Below are 24,767 nucleotides of genomic sequence, written 5' to 3'. Positions count from 1 at the left end.
ATTGGCTATGGAGACATTGGCCATGATCCAGAAAGTGCATTGGAAGCTGCATCATGACACCTGCTTCATAGGCAATGACTAACTGGCCAGTAACGGCTTCCCAACACTTCCCCAGCCCCCCTACAGTCCAGATATGGCTCCAGCGGACTTTTGCCTGTTCCCACAAGTGAAGTCAGCCCTCAAAGGTCACCACCATGGGCTTTGGCGCGTTGCTTGAAGGACGTTCCAGAAAAAGACTTCCAGGGTGCATTACAAGAGTGGACAACTCATTGGTAGAAGTGTGTCGACACACAAGGGTCTTATTTAGAAGAATTTTAATTGTTTGTGGCGATATCCTCAATACAGATTTTCCCCCCGAATTTGGTCTCATTACTTTTTATACAAACCCTGTATTTTGACACTCACTTGGCACTCAAAGGGTTAATATTCTGTTACCTTATTCCCAGTATTTATTAGTATGCCTTATAGCTAATGGCAGCAGAATTCTAACTAACTTTTCTCGCAAATTATTAAATACTGCATTCAATATTTTAAAATAGTTTCTAGTAGAGTTATTTAAATGTACAGATACAGATAGATGACACATTATTGTTGTTTATTTATTTGTTAGATCCACATTATTGTCACATGGTGCATTCACTGAAGTCCAATGGGTTTTTTACACCAGTTTTTTAATTATTTAAGTATCACCTGAATGCAGTAAATGGCTTTTATAGCAGTTTTCATGAGAACCTTTTTTAAGTAACCATCGATCGTGCCCAAATTTACTTTAAATAAAACCAAAAAGCTGCAGTGATATTACCCTCCCCTTTAGAATGTAAGCTCTCACGAGCAGGGCCCTCTCTCCTCAGGTGCCTTTCTTAAAATATACAGGGCCGGCGCCACCACTAGGCAGCTCTAGGCCACTGGAGGGTTGCACTTTGCAACATGGAAGTGGCAGCTGCTGTAGCCTGCAGCCCCCCCGTGGAGCCAGGTAAGCGTTGCAAACACCCGCGCCCCCCCTCCCCCTCCGCGGTTTGTGGATGAAATAAGATGTTTGTGCTGCGGGGAGGAAAGGGGGATGTCAGGACTCGGGTGATGCTGCCCAGTGCCGCCAGGGGGAGGAGGCCTGTCCGCCACCACTGCAGCGCTGCGGGGAAGAGGGGGGGGGGGGGGTGTCGTGAGTAGCTGCCCAGTGCCGCCCCCCCCCCCATGGATCGCGGTAAACGGTATCCACACCCCCCCGCCCTGTGCCATGGAGCAGGTCAGCGGCAGCCGCATCCATGGCGCGGTCATGGCATTCCTGAAACTGGTCAGAGCGGGATGGGAGCAGAGGGGGGCGGGTGGGGGATTTCACCTTGGGCGCTGACAGGGCTTGCACCGGCCCTAAAAATATACTGTATAAACCTCTGCCACCCTGATGATTGCTTCAGTGTCCTGTCCCCTGATGTAACTATCCTTATTTACCATGTACTTGTCCTCAATTGTCTAGTACTGTAATTTGTTATCTGTTTTTGCTCATTTGTGCATTGTTAGGCACTGCGGAACCTTTGTGGCGCCATATAAATAAATGATAATAATAATAGTAAATATTAACGATAGCTTCAGTTGGTGTAATCACAGGACTCACTGTAATATGCCTGCCCAGTGCAGCTTTCTCTGCCCCTCGGCGGGGACAGGGATGATGTTGGTGGCAGCAGCTCACGCAATGCACATGATTTTGATGGAAAATGCATTGATTTAGCTGCGGCGTGGCATCATAGGAACAGAGCTTTCTCACAAGCTCTGCCACTGCATGCAATTACTGATATATCCGTGCCATGTAATCAATTATCACATTACAGATTGGGCCAATGTTATCACAGCACAGCCGCATCTGAGACGTGGATGGTGATACATTGGCCCCTAAATTTGTATGCACTAATGGGAACTGACTTCCAGAATCAATTTACAATGAGGAAATCAGTGGAGAATTTAACTTATACCTTATATTAAGGTCACCGTAGTCATGCAGAGACTATAATGTTTTTTGGGGCCCATTTACGATGGATCACATATTTAATGCGATCTGGGTGGGATCTTACCGCCCAGGATCACATTGCAATATGTGATCTTATCAGCGATATCACTGGACACACGCAGTGACAAGGGCTCTGGCAGCTGCTGGGGCCAATATCTGGAATTTTTCAATTTCTTAAATCCTTCCCCTTAGAAGCCCATGGGGATGCAGTTGCGTGTAAAGGGAATCCGCAGGTATTGGTAAGGACCTTAGATGATAAGCTGCTCACTGCAGCTTAGCATATGCAATCCTTAGCAATGCAAATGCTGGAGGAGGTGCCTCCATTTGTGATCGCATTATACTACAATCGCAATCTAACCTTACCCGTTTCCAAAAATGCTGGCCACCCTATCCCTCGCCATGAAGGCCTCAGCCTGTCAATCAGACAGAGATGATCATATTTTTGCTATGCACGTACACAGTACCACACCATCAGGGAAACTGCAGGTTGGATCGCTTATGCATTACAACTTGAATCAGCCCCATAACAAGTTTAGGAATGTTCTAATTGGATAGACAATAAAGAAACGCTTTGACTGTTGTTGAGGTCGCTTCTCCTTTTAACCTGTGTTCATTTAGGTACAGTGAACGGGCTGATGAGAGGGTGGTAACATCCGCAGTCCTGTTATTGGTGTGTGCTTCACATTGCAGTGGTATAACGAGCTATACAAGAGCCTGTGCTCACATTGTATGCTTTTTGTAACAGATACAGTGCCCATATACGGAGCGATGAACTCTGTGCTTTTAGTACTGGATTGCATAGCATCTAGTACAAAAAGTATACAGCGTGCCACAGCACCGTGCTTTTTGTACTAGATACGAAGCAATCTAGTAATAAAAGCACGGGCTGCACAGACCTTATGTGCTGTGTAATGGGATGTGTACGGGAGCCCGCATCTCTTCGCACTGCCCTGTCACACCGTGTATGGGCACCTTAAGAATTGTGTTACAGGGAGCTTGTCATGAACCTGACTTGGTTCACAGTTATTTCCTGAGGTTTCTATGCCTGTTTGTTTCCTAGCTGCTGCTGTTGCAGCTGCTCTGCATTTTCAGTGATTAGAACTCCTGTGAAGCTCCCTGAGTTCAGCACCAGTCACATGATCCCAGGTAACTCAAGGCATACTTCCTGGTTCTGCCTGCTGCTGCAAGCTGCAGACAATCAAGCAATCACCTGGAGGAATATAAGCCAGCTTCCCAGAGTCCTCCTTGCCTTGAACAAATGTTCTTTCTGCTTCCTGTGTGGTTACCCCAGAGAAAGAGAAGTTTCCAAGGCTCTGAGATCCCCAGGTTCTCCTGTGTCTCTATCTCCAGCGTACCCCTGCACCTGCGATACCTACCTGGTTCTCTCCATCTCCAGAAGACTCCTGCGATTCCATCCCTGCAGTTGAGTAGCCGGTGTTCCGCTACAAACATCATTTGGCTTTTCAGCCCATCAGTGACTTTTCCACCTGGTCCTGAAAACTGCCGACAGACTCTGTCGACCCCGGGGTTGTCTACTCTCTGCTGTGCTCATAGTGACTTTATCATCTCGTCCTATACTTCCAGCAAGTACCCTGGGGCCTTCCCTCATCTGTTGACACCACGGTCGACATCACAAGTCGACACCTCTCAGCAATTCCCAGATTGCACCTCCCTCGTGGGACTCTCCACGTTCAAGTGTCATCACCCCAGCCTGCGTCCAGAGGGCCAGGGCAGGGGGCCGCGACCTGCCTGTCAGACGCAGCTAAGTCCAAAGCTCCTTGCGGGGCTCCCTGGTGAATACCGCTGGCAGGTTAGACTCCGCGCCTGTTCCTGGTCTCCGCCAACACTCTGGTTCACAGTGCCCTGATCCTCCCGTGTATGTCTCATATCAAACCTCCTGCGTTCAACTATCCAGCGCCCTCCACTGGTCCACCACGGTCACAGCCGGGAACACAAAATACCCCTGCGCTGACAGAGCTCTTTGTGCTGCTGAGTATATCTCAGTATAAAGGTTATTGCTAAACTGTAAATTTCCTTATAAATATAAACCATATAAACTGGAAGCAAATCTAGGTATATGTAAAATATACTGTTCCCCATGTCGTTTGACAAAATGCTAAATAATTTAGGAGTAGACTCCATCTTGCTTGTTGTGGTTATTATCAGACTAAGTAAACTTTAAATCCTAGTTGTCTTTAAACAAAACTGAAACTAGGATTTCTTGCGCCTACAAGGCAAGCCAACCCCCCTCACAAAAAAATTATAATAATAACTCACTTAGCCACAAATAGAGCATTAGCCTAGGTACCTACAAAGTGGACCCTGACTGTAGACAGATCTACCCTTATGCAGCAGTAGCACTTGTTTATTACTCACTCAGGAACTCTTTATTTCCCCCCTGTATGTCCCCATGGCTTCCGCCTCTAGTTGACCTCTGCTCCCCCCCCCCCCCCCCTATTCGCATGCCGGCTCTTCCCCACAGGCAATGGCGGACCTCCGGGCAACCTTGATAGGAGTTTGGTAGCAATGAGGGACTCAGGTGGGTCTAATTTGGGCAGCCAAGAATGCCGTGGCTGGTCAAGAGTACCGCGACGGTGAATGCCCCATAGTCCAGAACCCGGGTCGCAGGACCCCATAGCGCCCCCTCTCTCTAGTTGCAGCACTGCTGTAAGCACCTTTATTTGATGTGCAGCCCATTCTAGCGTATGTCTCCATCTACCTATAGGACAGGAGCAGAGGGCAAACCACCACTGGACCCCATTGCCTGGGGCCCACCTCCTTTAGGGATCAGGTTCCAGATTTTGCACTTCAATTATACTGTACATTATACATATGTTACCTTATGCTGCACAGGACTATGGTGTACTTTCTAAAATGCATTGTTGTTATTAATCTGGTACAATTCCTGCACTACACATATTTAACTATGGATGCTCATTCTGAGATCATCAGGATCCCAGGATTTTGGCAAATATTGAAGCCTCCAATCTCAGGTTTCAAGATCTAAATTCACATGCACATTTGATACTTGCTGGGCAGCGATGAGCACCAGCAGCGCTCGGCCCAGGCGCTGCCCAAGAACCAGCAGGTGTTGCTGTGAATCATGGTGTTAAAGGTCACACTGTGCACCCAAATACCTGCCTGATGCCTCCGACCATGCATTTACTAATGGCTAGCCAAGCCTTTAAGCATGGGTTCATACCACTGCATCCCCCAAAGGTCCCTTCGTGCTCTGTCCGGCACTGTCTCCACTAAGTAACTACAGCCAGAGCCAGATTAAGGTCTAAATGGGCCTGGAGCTGAAAATGATCAAGGGCCTATTATGCGCAATAATAGGGGTTGTGGCCAGCACCTAATAATGTGGGGAGCGTGACCAGTGTTCTGGTTGGGTGGTCTGCTCATGGGTGTGTCTCTATTTTTGAAAATACTTTTAACTAATTATATATGCCTGGAAAAGCAGGGGTCTGACATAGGAAAAATGCAGGGAGATATCCAAAGGTGCACCCGCAGGATGCCGATGTCCTAAGATACTTGCGGGGTGAGGCGGCACTCCAGTCAGAATAAAATAGTGTGCCGAGCGTAGCAAGGCACCGTGCCCTCTGCTTGGTGAGTGCAGCGAACCCGAAAGGGGGATCGGTCCACAGCCCCCCCTTGTCGGCATTGCGGCAGTCGGGAGTCCGGCGTCGGTATTTCGACCGCCAGCATATCATACCGGACCCCATATATCCCTTAGACAAATCATGCAACACAATAACCCCTTTATACTGTACACACCCCTTTATACTCTTACACATTATGCCACATGGAATGATAAAAAAATTCACACTGACTGAGCCATGAGAATGAGTCAAATTTCACGTTATGCCACACAGATTAAGGCAAAAATTCACATTCTGCCACATGGATTGAGCCAAAATACACACTATACCAAACAGATTGAGCAATAATGCACAATATGATTCATAAACGGGCATTGCGTGCCAAAGGTGTGCATTAAAAATGACACCATAATATCCATTACATGTTAAGCCACACACCATAATGTCCATTACGTATTAAGCCAAACACCATAATGCCTATTAAAAATTATGCTACATAAGTGCTGCTTACCTATATGCTCATTGCCAGGGGTTCCATGCTCATTGCCAAAGTTTCCATGCTCATTGCCAAGGGGGAATACATGCTTGTGGTAACTGAGGGACAGCCGCCGCCAGGCAGAAATGACAGCCGGACAGAGAGCAGGGGGCTGCCCGGCTGTATTCAGAGCAATGTAGGTCCCAGCTATTTGATATACAGTAATACCCCTTTCACACCAGAAAATGCAGGGATTTACCCAGGAATATTGACCCAGGATCATGCAGGGACATTACCGGATTGGCCCCTTTTACACCAGCCTAGTTCCTGCATTTTCTGGCGTGAGGAGGAGAGAAAATTACCCTCCCCCCTTTAAACAACCAGCTATATCTTCGGAACCAACTGACCCATTTACATGAGGGATTTGAATTATTTTCAAATGAATTTGGTCCTGTGAAACTGGGCCATTTGGTTCCAGAGAAATCTGTCCTCAAACAACATGAACAATCATGAAATTACATTTCAAAATGAAAAAAAAAAAAAAAATCGGTTTACACGAAATATCTCTAGAACCAATGAACCCATATGGACCAGCCTGGTATCAGATTGAAGGCCCAATTTGAGATAGACTGAGATCAACCTTGAGCTTCTGTGATGCCGTTGGAACCAGGTGGGAGTCGGAATTTGTGGGTCTCATGTTATCCTATGGGGAAAACGTTCCAGCTTTGCCTGGCAGTATCTCCGGTTCCTGGGGGGCTAGAGACTCGTTGGAAAGCCCTGACCCTCAGCTACAAAATGGGCCTATTTAGAGAGTGGGCCTGGAGCTGTAGCTCCATCAGGCCCATTGTTAATCCGGCTCTGACTACAGCCACTAACGTTTCTTCATTTTGCGTATCTCATCGGGTGCCCGATGACTGACCAACAGTCGGGTTTCTGACAGTCAATACACCGACGTTGGAATCCCAACTGTTAAAACCCAGACAGACGGGCAGCGGCTATTCTCCCTCGTGGGGGTCCACGACCTCCATAGAGGGAGAATAGAACAGGTGGTAAACGCAGTGAGCCACTGTGCCCGCAGCCTGGCCAGCGCAACGAGCCCACAAGGGGCTTTGTTGCACACGCCCCACTGTTCCGGCAGTCAGGAAGCCGATGTTGGGCTAATGACTGTCGGAATCCTGAGTGTTGGTGGGATATATCACACCCATCTCATCTGAGACAGTCATGTAATTGAAGAAAAAGCAAGGGGCATACCAGCATATTCTCTCTTTAATATTAACATGACTTATACTATATCTAAAGACTCTGGGGGAAATTTACTAAGATGGGCATTCTATTTTACATGGGATGTTGAAATGGGCAACCAATAAAATCTACATCTTTTTTATTTAGCACCTTCTAGAAGATAATACTGTATATAGTATTTGATTGGTCTCCCGTAGCAACATCCCATGTGATATAGAACTCCCATCTCAGAAAATTCCCCCCTCTGCCTCCAGTACAAAGTGAAGTTCTGGGATAAGCTACAGTATAATAATATGACATGTATTGTAGTTTGCCTTCAGCAGAGAAAGCTTTTCAGCTTCTACAGATCAATTAAATCATAATCCATTCTTGGTTCGCTGAGTGAGTACAAGTGCCACAATCTTTAATAAAATCTTTAATGAAATGTCTTTATTATTAAGCAAATCTTAAGTCTCTATAACATTGCTTGGAGTTTGCCAACCTATTATAGAGGTCAAGCTAGTGCATCCAAAGGATATGCTGGTGTCTGGCAGCAAATCCACGTGGTGCTCATACAGCGAGCAATGTCTGCATCAAATCCCTTATTATGCTGAGGACTGTTGCTTTAAGAGAGTGCTGAGAGGTAATTGCACTGAATTGCTGTCATATTGGAAATCACATATTCCTCATTGGAAATGTCGCCTCTGATGTAATGGCCACTTTCTATTGAGGGCTGCTAGGATCATTTCACACATACAGCCTAATTCAGACTTGCTCAGACCGGGCCGAATTCGACCCCGTTACACTCGCCAAGGTGTTTGCACTGACAGGGGGCGGGTGGGGGCAGACAGGGGGTGGCAGCATGGAACGGCTAGTGTGTTTTGGGTGTCCCCAACAAAAGCATAACGGACCTGTTCAAGGCAGGCGGCTGACATCACATAACATCAGCGCCCGCCGCATATTCGTTGATCTACGGTGGAAATAAAGTCAGTTTAGACTGAGTTGTTTACTCTGGACTCCTTATCTGTTGCGCACTGACCTGTTTGCTAGGCTGCGTATACTCGCACGTGTCGAACGTGTCTGAATCAGGCCCATAATCACTAGTGTTTCCATTATAAACACAAAAGTTTCCTCAATGTTGTTAGCGCCTTATCTTGTTTAGACATTGTGGGGTAAATGTACTAAGATGGGATTAAAACTTCACATGTGATGTTGCTATGGGCAACCAATCAGATCCTGTCTACCATTTTATAGAGGGTACTAAATAAATAAGAAGTAGATTCTGATTGGTTGCCCATATCCCTGATTGGGATAAGTATATGTCAATGCCCTTTCCTCTTGTCTTGTTTTCTAAATTAGTTTATTATCAGTGTTGTATAAATGGTTAATGTTTAATGGGCACATTTGCTTGCGCTAATTTGATTTTTATAAAGCAAGTCCCTAATGGTAGTCCTCGGAATTCCATGATTTGTGTCAGGAACACATCGTTGATAACTAGGGTAGTCTATGATACTAGACACGTTGACGGCAGCAGTCAGGGCCATGTTAACACCATTATGGGCCCCCGGGCAAAGCAGGGCCCCTCCAGGAGCACACACAAATGTAAAAACAGATGCAGGGGGTTGCACTTCATAGTGCCATATAATTTATTCGTAAAAAAACTACAGTGTTTTTGTCAGCATATAAAAACTCTGGGATTATCAAGGATAGAAGGAGAGGGGGGTAAGAGACAGAGGGTTCCTATGATAGAGAGAGAGAGAGAAAGGGAAGAGAAATTGGGTAAGATAGAAACATAGAATTTTATGGCAGATAAGAGCCACTTGGTCCATCTAGTCTGCCCTTTTTTAAACATGTTACCTCAAACCTTATTTGATAAAAAAAATTGTAAGGATATCAATATGCCTATCCCAAGCATGTTTACATTGTTCTACTGTATTTGCCTCTACCACCTCTGATGGGAGGCTATTCCACTTATCTACTACTCTTCCTGTGAAGAATGTCTCCCACCTGTACCTTGTTAAAACCCATCTTTGGCCGGCGCTCACCAGATCCAGATTGCACTGGCGAACGCCGGCGATAGAGACTGGGACCTGCGTGCGTCTCACACGCACGTGCGTACCAGTTTCCCATCGGCAGGGGGACAGGAACCCTGTCCGTCTCCACTTCAGGGAGATGGATAGGGTTAGAGGGGGTGCAGCAAGGCGGCGGGGACCCGGGGGAGCCCCGTTGTAAGGGGACGTGTGCGCATCTCGTGCGTGCACGTCCCCTTACGGCGGCTGGCGGGGGATGGCAGCTGGGAAATCTTCCGCCATCCCCTGCAAAGATGGGCCACGCTCCATCTGTATATTTGAAAGCCTCTGCTCTAAAGTATACATATTAAGATATTTTAGTCTTTCCTGGTACATTTTGTGATGTGGGCCATGCACCATTTCAGTTGCCCTTCTTTGTACAGTCTCTAATGTATTTATATCCTTCTGGAGATATGTCCTCCAGAACTGAACACAGTACTCTAGATGAGGTTGTACCAATGACCTATACAGTGGCATTAATACTTCTTTCTTTCTACTGCTGATACCTCTCCCTATGCAACCAAGTATCTGACTTGCCTTCTTCATTGCTTTGTTACATTGCCTACCTGCCTTTAAGCCCCCTGAAATAGTGACACCTAGATCCCTCTCTTTCTCAGTAGTTTCCATTATAGTGCCATTTATACTATATTTAGTCTTTGGATTTTTAAGACTCAAGTGCATGATTTTGCATTTTTGGCATTAAACTGTAGTTACCATGCTCTTGACCATTCCTCTAATCTTAGTACCAAGGAAAGAAAAGAATGTCTCTATGTGGTGCACCTAGTGGGACTGGTCACCCCAAAAAACTCTCATTCCTCTAATCTACCTAGATCATCAATCATTTGTTTTACCCCTCCTGGTGTGTCTATCCTGTTGCATTTCTTTGTGTCATCTGCAAAAAGGCATATTTTTCCCTCAATTCCATTTGCAATATCACCAATAAAGATATTAAAAAACACTGGTCCAAGTACAGATCCCTGGGGTACTCCACTTGTAACCTTTCCCTCCTTTGACTGTACTCCATTTACTACAAGACTCTGTTTTCTGTCCTGCAACCAATATCTTATCCATTCAACCATCTTAGAATCCAATCCCAAGCTTTCAATTTTGTTTTATAGTCTGCGATGTGGGACAGTGTTAAAAGCCTTACTAAAGTCTAGATAAGCTACATCTACAGCCCCACCTTGATCTATTACTTTAGTCACCCAGTCAAAAAAAGTCAATAAGATTTGTTTGACATGATCTTCCCCCCGTAAACACATGCTGTTTCGGATCCTGTAAGTTGCTGGTTTTGAGTTACTCTACAACTCTTTGTTTTAAGAGTCTTTCCATCAATTTCCCTACTACTGATGTAAGGCACACTGGTCAATAGTTGCTTACCTCTTCCTTGCTTCCACTTTTGTGCAGTGGGACTACATTTGCTATTTTCCAGTCCTCTGGGATTACTCCAGTAGCTAGTGACTGGTTGAAAATAGATAGAGACACTGTCAGGAAGAGATGAGAGGGGGAAGCAAGAGAAGGGGTTGAGAGATAAAGAGTGTCAGGGATAAAGAGAGGGGTGAGAGGGTGTCAGGAATAGAGAGAAAGAGGGTGTCCAGGAGAGAGAGAGAGAGAGAGAGAGAGAGGGATCAGTCACATAGAGAGAGAGGGAGGGTTTTACAGATAGAGAGGGGGTCATGTACAAAGAGAGAGGGGTCAGGCAGAGAAAGAAGGGTGAGAGGGTAGTCAGGCAGAAAGAGAGAGAAAGAGTGGGGAGTGTTAGGCAGAGGCAGAGAAAGGGGTGAAAGAGGAGGGGTCAGACAGAGAGAGATAGAGATTAGAGAAGGGGCAGGCAGAGAGAGGGGTAAAAGAGAGGGGGGTTGAACATAGAGACAGGTGAGAGGGGGGATTGAGTATAGAGAGAGGGGTGAGTGTGAAGACCTTTTCATTTCCTAACCTCAGGTCGTGCCCATGCCTCACGTGCTACAGGAATGGACAGCAGCAGCAAAAAGTGTACTGATGAAAGACCCCGCCAGCAGCCCTCACGTTTCCACTGCCAGAGCCAGGTGCTGGAAACCAGAACTCAAAACTGCAGTGGGCAGCAACACTCTCTGTGTTCCGCAATTATGGCGGGTGTAAACGGGGAAACTGGGACATTTGGTACAAGCACAGAACATGCAGCAGGAAGATATATTTACAGAACAGGACAGTCAGCCGTTGCTGCTGTGACTGTCCCGTTCTGCTGAAAAATCTTCCTGCTGTTTGCTGTGCTCAGGGGAGAGACAATGATGCAATTGCCCCTTTAAGGCCTGGAGCTGGCAGCAATTGTCTCCCGCCTCTGTGTTATATCTCCACGCTGGGAAATTCTGGGGGTTAAACTTTTGGATGTATTGCAGGGCAGCAGCAGTGGGAGGATATTAAACAGAATGAGAGCCTCCTGCAGAATATTCTTTGTCAGAAAGCTTGGGCATTGGGCCGGTAGGATTGTGGGGCCCTTGGGCAACTGCCCATAAAGCCCATGTGCTAAGACAGCCATGGCAGCGTTGACCCGGTGGGGACAAGGCATTGGCAAATGTATACACACTTGCTGATGCCGGCGGGCAACAATTGACGGTGTGTTTATGTGTTGGGGGGGGGGGGGGGGGTAGAGGGGGGCCATGCTGCATTTTGCTGCATGGCCCTAAAAATGATCCACTCCCATGTCTGTATATGCACAGTTGATAGAGTGGGTCGTTAATGATCTGCCGGAAACCACATCGGCTTTCAGTGGGTGCATACTCACTGGGGAATATACTGATTGATATCGCTCAGAAGGGCTTAATAATGGAATATGACTCATTTTGCAGCTTTAGAGCAGGCTGAGAATGGTACATTGGTAAAGTAACACTTTTTTTTCCAACTTTCTAATGCCAGCGAATGCACAATAAGATTCAGGGCATTCACAATTGCGATGAACACAAAGTGCAGGTAGATTAATTTAAGTAATGATATATTTGTTTGATTTTAAAATTGCATTGTAAATGTAATGGAAAATATTGCTTAATAATTGCTATTTTTGATAAATATAACACCTTAGTGTGTTAATCTGAATTTATCACGATACAGAAAAAATAGTTTGAACTGGAAACAGCAGCACCTGGCTGCTTCTGGGAACCCTTCCCAGGTGCACAAAAACTAATCAGTTTTATAGTACCGCTGATGGGCAATTACATTTCACTGATGTAAACTGACAAATATGCTTCATAATAAAACCTTTTTTAAAAGTTTATGAACATTTTCCTGGTTAAAAAACACAAATATGCAATAACACATTTTTAATGTTTCTATTCTATTTAAACAATTTTACCAAACATGAAACGTTTAAAAACTACGTTTCATTTTATTTTACATTGGTCTTCTACAATAGTTTGCTCTAAGAACCAAGTGGACCAAGAACTGAGATCATTCAAAATATAGGTGTTGATGCAGATGTGGTCAGTCCACCCAATGCTCCACTTTATTACCCACCAGGAATTCACCTAGCCTAAATCACACATAAGCCTAAATCACACTAAACCCTAAGCACACATCTCAACATGTGTATGGAACTAAAGAGTTTTAATAAAATAACTGTGGAATTGTAAATAGGGGAAAAGTGGTATATTTAGATTACAGAAATTGGTGCAACTGTCACAAATTATTGCAAATATTGTAGGCCCTGGAGAGACCAATTTCTGATATGATGAGATGGCTGTGGCCATTAGCAAAGGTAGGGTTGCCTGTTAGTTGTAGGAAAATAGAATTAAAGGGGAACAATTTTAAAAGAACACAAGCTTTTCACCATACATTGCAAGTAGTGGATAACGACAATTATCTCTAATCTCTTGAGTTAGAGATGAGCAGTGGATGTCACATTTTATATACCTCTTGTCCCTATTTCAGTGATGGCTAATCTTGACACTCCAGCTGTTGTTGAACTACACTTCCCAGCATACCCTGATACAGTTTTGCTATATCGCCATGCCAAAACCGATGCAGGCAGGGGTGTATTGGGAATTAACACCAGCCTGGGAAATATCTTGAAGCAGCCCCGGGGTGGGAATGCCAATTACCCCGCTTTGGTGAGTCCCACTGCCAAGCTGCAGCCGCTCAACATGCATGCTCAGTTCTTGTAGTGGGCGGGTGTTCGGGTGCATGGTGACATCACCCACGATCGGCGATCTGGCCACCTCTGGAGTCTGTACTACAACAACTGCGGGAGTAGCTGCATGTAAACCGGTCAATAACATTAATTGTACTGCAAGCTAGCGCATTTAAGATAAAGGGCTTTCGGCGACAAGTCATCTTCGCCATCTAACCCCCAAGCTGGCCGCTTGCTGTATTCAATGTTCCAGGTAAATCTTCGCCGTCGGATTACGGGGATGATTCCTCGGAATGGCGAGGTTCGCCGCAAATGCAGCAAGCCCACTGCATTTTGTGGTGAGCTCTGCCATTTTGATTCCCGCACTCAACGTTTCCACCTCGCTGAAAAGAACCAACGAGGTGGAAACTGGAATGAGTGCCACTCCGGGACATACAGCAGGATTGATTCCTGCATGAGGAGGTACCCGGCTGGGCCAGTACCTGCATAAAGAGGACACCCCCAGCAAGCTATATATACGAGAGAGAGAGAGAGAGAGATAGAGGCACGCTATTATATTATTGGGCGTTTATTGGTACACTTTTTTTTTCTTCAAAGTACTGTATGTTTATTGAATTTTCCAAAAAATAGAATGTTACATATTCCAACAAAGGAGTGGATAATCAATCAATCATACATCGGTAAACATCACATGTATAGATCAGTAGTAAGATATTTGTTGATTAAAGTACAAACATTATTTAAACAATCATAGATTTGTAATATAGTGGCCCTAACAAAGGTATAAGCTTCTCATGTGATCCGAGTATTAATTTGCTAACAATATAGATCCTTTATTGTTACACTTACTGTACCCTGTGGCCACCCTCAGACCTGCCAGGCTGCCTGTTTGCAAGCACCGCCGCTGCACATCGGATCCCCAGCACGTGAAATAGTCCTTCTCGCTGCCTGCTGGGGTCGGGGATCAGATCACGTGGGCAGCCATCCTTTCTCCTCAGTACCGCGGGAGCAGCTGTGTGCAGTCACGCATGCGCACCAGCCCTCCCGCGGCCATTTTAACTTTGGTCAGAGCCAAGAAGGCCACGGCCATCTTTAATTTGGGCATAGTGCTGCCGCCGCCAGGGAGGGTAGCGGCCGCTTCTTCACTAATATGAGCCGGCCCACAGGAAAATGCCCCGGTTTCCCATCGGGCCAATCCACCCGTGGATGCAGGGCATGCTGAGATGTGCAGTTCAACAACAGCTGGAGTGTCAAGGTTAGCCATCACTGACCTATTTGGACATTTTTATCTGCATTTTCTATTTTCATACTGCCTATCCTTTCTGGCAAGAACTGATTGATCTCATGATCAGTTTTGAGTGATGTGCATATTCTGGAAAGAAGGAACATTTCCAGCAGCGACTCTTACTTTTATGGAGGAAGGGGGATGCCGCAATGCGGTCCCCCCTCTGCTGCTGCCAATCCCGGTCAAGCGCCGGTCCTGGTCCCCACTGCAGGGCCGCAGTAGCTTCTTCGGTATGGCGCATGCGCTGGGCCCCAGCCTCTATGGACTGCTTTTGTAGCAGACCCCAGAGTCATACTCAGGGTCCCAGGTCCGGCGCATTAACAGTATCGTCCTCGTACTGTGCATGTGCGGAACCCGGTTTTTATGGACTGTCGCTCAGCATCTGTCCCAAAGGGACTGCCATAGGAAGTCACTGCCAGTCACAGTGAAGCCAGAGCAGTCTCACAGACTGCATCTGGCTTTACTTAATCAGAACACAGTGGCAGATTTTACCTGGGGGTAAAAACCGCCACTGAACATTTCCTATGATCAGCCTTGGAGACTGATCTGCTTATTCTGGGAAAACAAATGACAATGCATTTGTTAAGCAATCATTGCATTTTTCCTCATATATGCGTTTAATTATAGGTAGCTAATGAACTAATAAAGATGATTGCCGCATGATATGATATTGAATATGCAATGACTACAATTATATATCTTTGACAGAAGTAACACAGCTAGATGGATGTGGGGACTAAAAGCTTGTTTTAAGGAAAAGATTGTGTAGTTCTTAGTTTGGCCAAGTGGAGCCAGTCCTATTCAAAGTAATAGTTTGCAGCAAGGAAATATCTCCAGAAAAAAGGCAAGTTTACTCCTCATAAATCTTTATTTTTTTTAGTCATGGAGGTTCTCTGGGATGCTTTTTTTGCCCAAATAAAATGATTTCAAATCTTTATTGGACACAAACTCCAGCAGCATCAGCATAATATACAGAATACAAGGAACAAGGGCGTAACTACCATAGGTGCAAGGGGTGCAACTGCTATGGGGCTCAGTGCTGAAGGGGGCCTATCTTTACTGTCTAAGTAATATGTTTTACATACATTTATTACAGCTATGTCCAAACTATGGCCCTTCAGCTGTTGTGAACCTACACATCCCAGCATGCATTGCCATAGTTTTAGCATTCCCTAATAGCAAAACTGTGGCAAGGCATGATGGGACTTAGTTTGGACATGCCTGATTTATCACCATCAGTCGCTAAATAGGGGGCCCTTACAAACTTTTGCTATGGGGCCTATGAATAGCTACTTACACCCCTGACGAGGAAAGCTGGGAGGGTTATGGTAAACATTTTTTGGGTGTCTATGTCAACACAGGTCACTATGAACAATGTATAAGTGTACCGCGTCCCCTTGCATGGCTCACTGCGTTCATCATGCTTCTGGCACGGTGCCTCACTGTGCAGGACACACTATTTTGTTCTCCCATTATGTCCACTGTACTATGGCCGATGCTGTGCAGACCACTTTTAATACACTTCATTACTTAATCATAATAAAATTATTAAGAATGGAACTGCATCAATATATTTCATAAATATAACATACCTCCCAACTTCTGTGAAGGCGGAGGCGGGACGGGCGAGTTTTTTGGGGTGTGGCAGCTCTGTCTAGCAGCTCTGTGAGCTGCTGGCCAGCCCCCAGCCCCTCTGCCTGCAAGAATAGACGCTGTGCGCATGTGCACAGCGTCTATTCACGGACTACAGGGGGGGGACTCCCAACTGCCCCCCCCGCCGCGGGACACTGCCGGCGGTGGGAGGGACGTGGGAATGTCCCAAAATATCGGGACGTTCCCGCGATAAGCGGGACAGTTGGGAGGTATGATATAATCATGTTAAACCATATGGTGATGTTAAAAACTGACAATAAAGGAGGGTTATGAATCTGCATATCCTAACATTGGCCCAAAATGACACACTTAAACATATTACTCAGTAATGTGAACATATTTACCAATGTCAACATATTCACAAGTACATCAACACAACCGCTTCAGCCACAAGTTCCGTCACAACTGAAGGAGAACGATGACAAAAATATTCTGAAGACAGTAGAGTCTTTTTGAACCTGTGGAGGAAGCAACACAGCCAGCCGTCATGCAAAGGGCAGCAAGCGTGAGGCCACCCCAAAGTACCCCAGTTACCTAACCAGCACCTACTGCCGATGATTTAAATACAAGCAGGTGGAGTTTAGGTCTAACCAAACCAATTAGATGCAAAACATTAAGGGCTATCTTAGAAAAATGTGCCAACAATTGTGTAAGGCATAGGCGTCAAAACCGTGGGTTTTCCGGGGTCCGAGCACCCACAGAAAGTGAGGAGCACCCATGGCACGGGCCACGGCAGCGGGGTCCCAACAGCAGATATGCTGTCAGCAGCAGGTTCCCTGTGGTGGATGGGAGGAACTAGTAGGGACCCTGCTTACGGCATATCCACTGCTGGGACAGAACTGCGGCACTGCCGCTGCCAGGATCCCCCCGACGGCGAGCAGCGGGTGAGTCCTGGGGGGGGGGACTATCGGAAATCACTCAGGAACAAAACTGATTCTCTTCGAACACTCACTGAGATTGTAGGTGCTCATACCCAAGCAAACCACTGCTTACGTGTCAATACACGCCCAACTTTCCACCCAATCAGAAAATATCATTCTTACTGCCCCATCAGCATCAGTGTGTCAAGCCTATCAGTACCTCACCAACTATGCCGACATGTAGGAGTGTCCGTACAAGGGGTGGTGTTGGCAAAGGCGGAAAGGGGGCTGCAGTATAACCCAGGCCAGAAAGCCTTAATTAGGGGTTGAGTTTTTTTTCCTTTCTCTGACAATCCTTGATTATATTATATACTGTATATGTATATATATATATATATATATATATATATATATATAGCGGTGCAGGAGGTTAGCACTCCAATGAGCCCAAATCACATAGGCAGATTTGTAGAAAAAAGATATATAAACTCTGGTGCCTTCCAATGAGGAAACAGTGTCCCTCGTATATAATCCATGCAGGGGGGGCGGCGGCACTCAGAAATGAGGAGACAAACAGCGGGGTATAATACCAACGTTTCAAAACCGTATAGGTTTTTTTATCAAGGTGCAGTTCTCACTGCACCTTGATAAAAAAACCTATACGGTTTTGAAACGTTGGTATTATACCCCGCTGTTTGTCTCCTCATTTCTGAGTGCCGCCGCCCCCCTACATGGATTATATATATATATATGTACAATCCGTCATTATATTTTCAAACAACACTGTTTGTACAAATGTATATGTGTACATTTTTCTGCTGAGTAAAACTTGCTTGGGTACTATAACCTGCATTTGTTTTTGTTTCATTGCTTTACATAGTAATGATGTATTTTCAGTATGTATGAAAGATGGTTTAATATTTTATTTGCATTGATTGATTGATTGAAGTTTAAATGGCAAAAAAGGTACAGTACATTTTTTAGATTTGCATACCATACTTACCAGCATGTATACTGTACATGAAAGAATCCAACAGGAATGGCAGAACTTCTCAAAGGTTGGGCCTTAATCACCTAAATATTGGGGCCAGTAAAAATGAAAATGTTAGTGTAAATGAAGCCATTTAAAAAATTTTTTTTTTTGGGGGGGGGGGGGGGGGGGGGGGCATTTTAAATTAGTACATTGCACACATCCAAATACCTGTAAAATACTCCTGACTCAAGCAGCTCAGTAACACAATCACATCAGGGCACACCTAGGTTGTGAAGTGAGGAAGGTTAAAAAAAGGTGCCAACTGTAAAGCAGTATGTGCTGCTCAATGCCCAAAGACTTTTGTGCATATTCACAAATTGCAGTAGTGTGTGTATGGGTCATTAGTTCAACCAAACTAAGGTCAGCATGCGTAGCAAGGGACCGTGCCTGAAGCATGGCGAGCACAGAGAGCCATGTGAGGTGACACGGTGCAACGAATCAGTGTTCATGTCGACTATGACTGGACAAAGAAAAATGTGAAATACCATGTTGACATACTGCTTGAACTGAGAAACATCCTTGGAGAAACCAAAATAGTCAGCAGACAAAAACTAAAGGGCCCCATAGACTAGTCCTACTTGTCCTAAGGACAAGTTGGACCAAGTTGCCCTTGAGCTCCCCCGGTGGCTCACTTACGATTTGGCACTTGATGTGCCATTTCTACATTTTATCGCATGTAAACTCCCGGGGAGCTGCAGCAGCAATGGAGAGCAAGGCAGCTCTGATTTGCGGGACGGCCAGCGATGGGTGTTGGGAAACTGGAAGCAGCAGGTGCCGGGCAGCGGGGCGGGAAGTGGCAGCAGAATTGAAAACTTTTTTTTCAAAAGACTGGCCGGCCTGTTATTGGTTATTATCAGCAGCCACCCAGACGGGATGACGGTTATTGGCTGAGAGAATTCTCTCAGGCAATTAGTGGCTGGCCAGTTTTTTGAAAATATATTTTTAAATTCTCCTGCCGCTTCATACCGCACCGCCCAGCACCTGTCGCTGCCAGCTGCCTGGCACCCGCCGCTGTCTGGATACCATCGCTGCCCAGCCACTGCCGCTGCCTGCACCACCGCTGCCCGGCACCTGCTGCTGCCCACCCTGAAGCACCAGCCACTGTCTGCCCCTGCACATAGGTGTGTGCCAGCGGGATTGGACCCAATACATTGTGGGTGCTAAAAAACACCCGCATTGTGCCGCTGGTGGGTCCGATCTGATAAATTTTATGTGCAGCAAGTTCAATCTGTAGGGTCTAAACCAATGCCGAGGCCGCGCATCGGGTCAAATGGGATGTCACACACATCTGATTTGGGCTGATTTCTCATCAGTATCGGGTGAAATCAACCCAAATTTACTAGTGTATGGGGGACTTGAGACATGCTGGGAAAAGGCAATAGCCACATTCTTGCAGAAATCCTGGGAAAGGCAGCAGCCCGAAACTGATAACATTCATGCAAGTAATAAGCCTTGTGCTTAGAGAGAGATAAAATTGTGATTGATAAAGTACCAACATCAGCTCACATGGGGCCTAATTCAGCATGGGTCGATAATCGATAATCGATTGCACTAAGTGTGCTCAACCCTAAAATGCAACTGAAAATGCAAAGGTTTAGCAATCGCAATCCAGGCAGTTTGGGTGACAGGAACAACTGACATTTGGGGGGCGGAAACATAGCGTTTTTTGGGTGTGTTTGGAAAAAACAAAGGCACACACAAGCATTTTTAGGGTGGGCGATGGCAACTTCCAGCCTGTGTCAGTCGCAGATTAGTGAAAATCTCAGACTAAGGGGGGTATTCAATCACCGATGACCACAGGGGAGATGGTCGCCGGGCCCTATTCAATGCTGTCTTCCCCGACAGCATTGAGCAGGGTTTCACAGCAGAACAAGCCCGACTTCACTAGCTGTCCGACTGGTTCTTCCGAGAACGGCTGGGAAGTGACGAGCTGCCGGCTGCAGCTCGCCTCTTCCCAGCCGCAACTCGCGGCCACGCCCCCTTATCACTCCCCTGCAGGCGGGACATTGAATCCCGCCTGCATGTTCTTGGTCGAGCTGACCGAGAACGGGACAGGGTCCCGGCGGTCGAGCAAGCTCGACCGCCGTGACCTAAACATTGAATATCTTGCTTAAGCTGGTCATATACCTAAAGATTCATCGTGCAATCTGGCTGGTTGAAACAAAAATCTGGTAATACTGTATCTGATGACCCTTTTTGTCGGTTTTCCAGCATTTCAAAACAAATGGTCAACTGTCATTTTCTCCCAAAATAGACCAGATTTTTGTTCCAACCAAAAAAAAACCCCAACAGAGGCAGAGATCGGTGGTGCTTGACAGGCTGTTAGACCAAGCTGCTGCTCAGAACAGGGAAGCTACTCCTGTATATTAAGGAAAACAAAAACATACATGGAAGCGCAGTGCTAAAATATATACACTTTAAAAAGATTGGATTATTTTCAATATTTATTAATAATAGTTTAAAATATAGCACTGATTAAAACAATACATGCACATATATAAGTCTAGTATACCATCTAGACCAGGGGTGTCCAAACTTTTTGCGACGAGGGCCAGATTTGGTGAAGTGTAAATGTGTGGGGGCCGACCATTCAGCCTGACATTCTTTGAATCTATAATCCCATCAGAATGGTCCCCCACTCTGCCCCCATTCACTCTATGTCCCCCAGCCTGCCCCTTCACTGGACCGAAGCAATCAGAATAAAGTCCTAAGAGAGCAGTGTTCGTGTGAGGCTATGGGTGTGACATGGAAGCGCAGTGCTAAAATATATACACTTTAAAAAGATTGGATTATTTTCAATATTTATTAATAATAGTATAAAATATAGCACTGATTAAAACAATACATGCACATATATAAGTCTAGTATACCATCTAGACCAGGGGTGTCCAAACTTTTTGCGACGAGGGCCAGATTTGGTGAAGTGTAAATGTGTGGGGGCCGACCATTCAGCCTGACATTCTTTGAATCTATAATCCCATCAGAATGGTCCCCCACTCTGCCCCCATTCACTCTATGTCCCCCAGCCTGCCCCTTCACTGTATTTCCCCCAACCTGCGCCCATTCACTCTATGTCCCCCAGCCTGCCCATTCACTGTATTTCCACCAGCCTGCCCCCATTCACTGTATGTCCCCCAGCCTGCCCCTCCTTCACTGTATGTCCCCCATTCACTATGTTTCCCACTCACTCTGTCCCTCAGCCTACCCCCCTTCTCTTACTGTCCATGAGTGCCTCCATTCATTGTATGTCCCCCATTCACTGTATTTCCCCCAGCCTGCCCCCATTCACTGTATGTACCCCAGCCTGCCCCTCCTTCATTGTATGACCCCCATTCACTGTCAGGGGCAAACGCAGGATTTTCAGAAGGGGGTTTCCAGAGGGGCGGAGCAAAGCATGGAGATGGACACTTAGGTGACCCAGTATATGCCTGGTCAGTTAAAGTATTATAGATAGACCAAATGTATATAAATAATAATAATAAAAAAATAATATATATATCTATTTTATATATATATATATATATATATATATATATATATATATATATATATATACACATACAGGGGCGTCAACAGCAGTGTAGACCCCTGGGCATAGCAATGTATTGGGGCCCCTACTGATTCTCCAGCGGCTGTGGTGTATATATGGTGTATCTAAACTGCGGGTGCCCTGTGCAAGGACAAGGCTGGAAGCTGACATCCGATTATGTCAGCTGCCCGCCCCCCGCACCCGCATCACAGCCTTATTAGCATAAGAATGCCCAGTGTTCTCATGGGAACACCCATGAAACACTGGGCGTTCCCATATGCTAATGGGGCTGCCCGGTACCCCCACCCTTCTCTGCCCCCTGCCCGCTGTGTAGGGTGCATGCCCCCCGGCGAAGAGAATGTTTGCCGTGGGTGCACGCACCCTGCATCTGCACATGCGCAGGAATGTGTGCGAATGCACGGAGGACCGAAGCAATCAGAATAAAGTCCTAAGAGAGCAGTGTTCGTGTGAGGCTATGGGTGTGACTACCGTAGCAGTGTGTGTGTGTGTCTCTGTGTGTGTAGGAGGGTATGATGGCAGTATGTTTGTGTGTGTGTGTGTGTGTGTGTGTGTGTCATACCTCCCAACTTCTCAGTAGAAGAAATAGGGACACTCGCGCGGCGAAGGGGGCGGGGCGTATGCAAATGAGGGATCGGCTTATGCTAATTAGCCGCGACCTCATTTTCATACGAGAATAGACGCTGTGCGGGGGGTCTCCCAACTGCCACCCCCCGCAGCGGGACAATGCCTGCCGCGGGTGGGACAGCGGGACAGGACCCGAAAATCGGGACTGTCCCTCTAAAATCGTGACAGTTGGGAGGTATGGTGTGTGGGGGGGGGGGTGGATTGTCTCGCTCTGAGCTCCACTTGAGAGCTCTTTCAAACACAAAGCCTTCCCTAACCATTGTTTTTAAATCCTTTTTATTTACGTACTGTGCTTGTCCTTGTTTTATGTATTCTCTGTTATATCCTCTATCAGAAGCTACAGAACACTGCTGTGTGTTACAAATCAATGAAAATAATTATAATATTTACATTTTGCACGCATTAACTCCCTTCCAGTTAAGTGATTTTATTCCTGTGGTTTATGTAATTTCAAATAAACTCAGTGGTTTTTGCCAACTGTAAATGCAATAGTCAGGATAATTCATAATTACATCACAGTTCCAGTAACCCTACAGTGGGATTACAGCTGCTGTTTATTGTTTGAATGTTCTCACCAGGCTTGTTTGTCTAGTGATGATTCATTCAGATAATGTGCATTATGGATATATTGTATATATAGATATCACTATCAGGATACTGGCATGTCACTACTCAACAGATACTCTCCCCCATTGGGCTTACATTCTATTGATCATTGGATCACGAATTCCTAAAAACCTGAGGTGGACCGTTGAACCCTGTATGTCGATGCACAGGCTCATTCCCTGTCACCATCTGATCATCACCTTTCGGAAACCACCATCCGTTTTAAAGGACATTTGTTCCAGCAGTAGTGTTGATTATCAATCCTTTGTGCATGTATAAAAAACCCCTGATGAAGTCTTTTTCAAGATGAAACGCATTGGGTTATTGAAACTGCATCCTAAAGATGAAATCCTGATGTGATCATCGAATTTTTAATAAAAGTTATTTTAACTGCATTTTGTGTTATTGCACTATGTATACTTCAAGGTGGTTGTAAACCTCTAGCGCTCTCCACTCTCTCTCTCTTTCTCTTTGTTTCACTCTATCTCCCACTAACAGGGGGGATTTGTGGAGTAGCTGCTGCATTGTATTGGGCGCATTTTTGGGTCACCCTCTGCCTTTTATATATATATATATATATATATATATATATATATATCTATCTATATATATATATATATATATATATATATAGATATATATATATATATAGATATATATATTTTAAATGTTTTAGTTGAAAGCAGTGTTGTTCAGATGACAATAATGATGCTGCACAAACAAATATTCTTTCATTAATACAACAATGCCACTGCATACATGCACACAGGGAGGTTTCCGAGTACCTAGGATTCCAACCTGGCAGCCAATCCATCGTGGAGCTGAGGCAGGGATCCTCCTCCTAACACAGCTAGTGAGTAAGAAGAAGCAGGCTGTGTGGATACTGGCTTTCTATAGGGGGAGCTGCAGTGCTGGGATGGAAGATCAGGGATTTTATATGGGATGGACGAAAACCTAGATTTAAGCATGCAATACTCTTTGGAAGAAAACACCAGGGAGGGCTCCAACTCCCTAATTTCCTCTCCTATTATCATGCAGTCCACCTCAAAAGGGTTTTGGAGTGGACTTGTGAGTCTGACAGAATAAAATGGGTGGATATTGAACAAGCTTCACTTCCCTCAATGCACTCAGACTCCCCCTGGCTATCCAGAATCCCCAAGGTCTTGCACTCATTGGCGGGGCCCACTTTCATGAGTTGGCATCACCTACGTTTACAACCTTCTTTCTCACCACCTCCATCCCCATGCACACCTCTCTTTAACAACCCGTCATTCCCACCGGAATGGGAATCCTCACTATTCCGCCCCTGCCGAGATGGAGGGATTAAGAGGGCAGACATACTATTCGACTCATCAGGAGTAATACCCTTCCCTACGGTGCAGGCCAAATGGGATTTGCCAAATAGAGAAATTTGGAGATATCTTCAAATTAAGCATTTCCTGATGAATCTATACTTTGGCCAAGAGACGGGAGTCTACACTGTTTGAGAAAATGTGCCTTTCCCAAACCTACCCCAGACACATTCTATCTACTTTTTATAAACTGATAATAGAACAGAGATTCTCATCTCAACCTAAATTTGTGGTATATTGGGAATTAGACCTTAAAGGCCTAAAAGGGGAGTACGACTGGGAAGAGATTTTCAGGAATACCTTCTCATCCTCTGTTCATGTTTTGACATTGGAAACACACTG

The sequence above is a fragment of the Crinia signifera genome, chromosome 3 (genome assembly GCF_055691185.1).
Source record: "Crinia signifera chromosome 3, ASM5569118v1, whole genome shotgun sequence".
Taxonomy (NCBI): domain Eukaryota; kingdom Metazoa; phylum Chordata; class Amphibia; order Anura; family Myobatrachidae; genus Crinia; species Crinia signifera.
The sequence above is the reverse complement of the archived record's forward strand: the minus strand, read 5'-3'. Positions refer to the sequence as shown.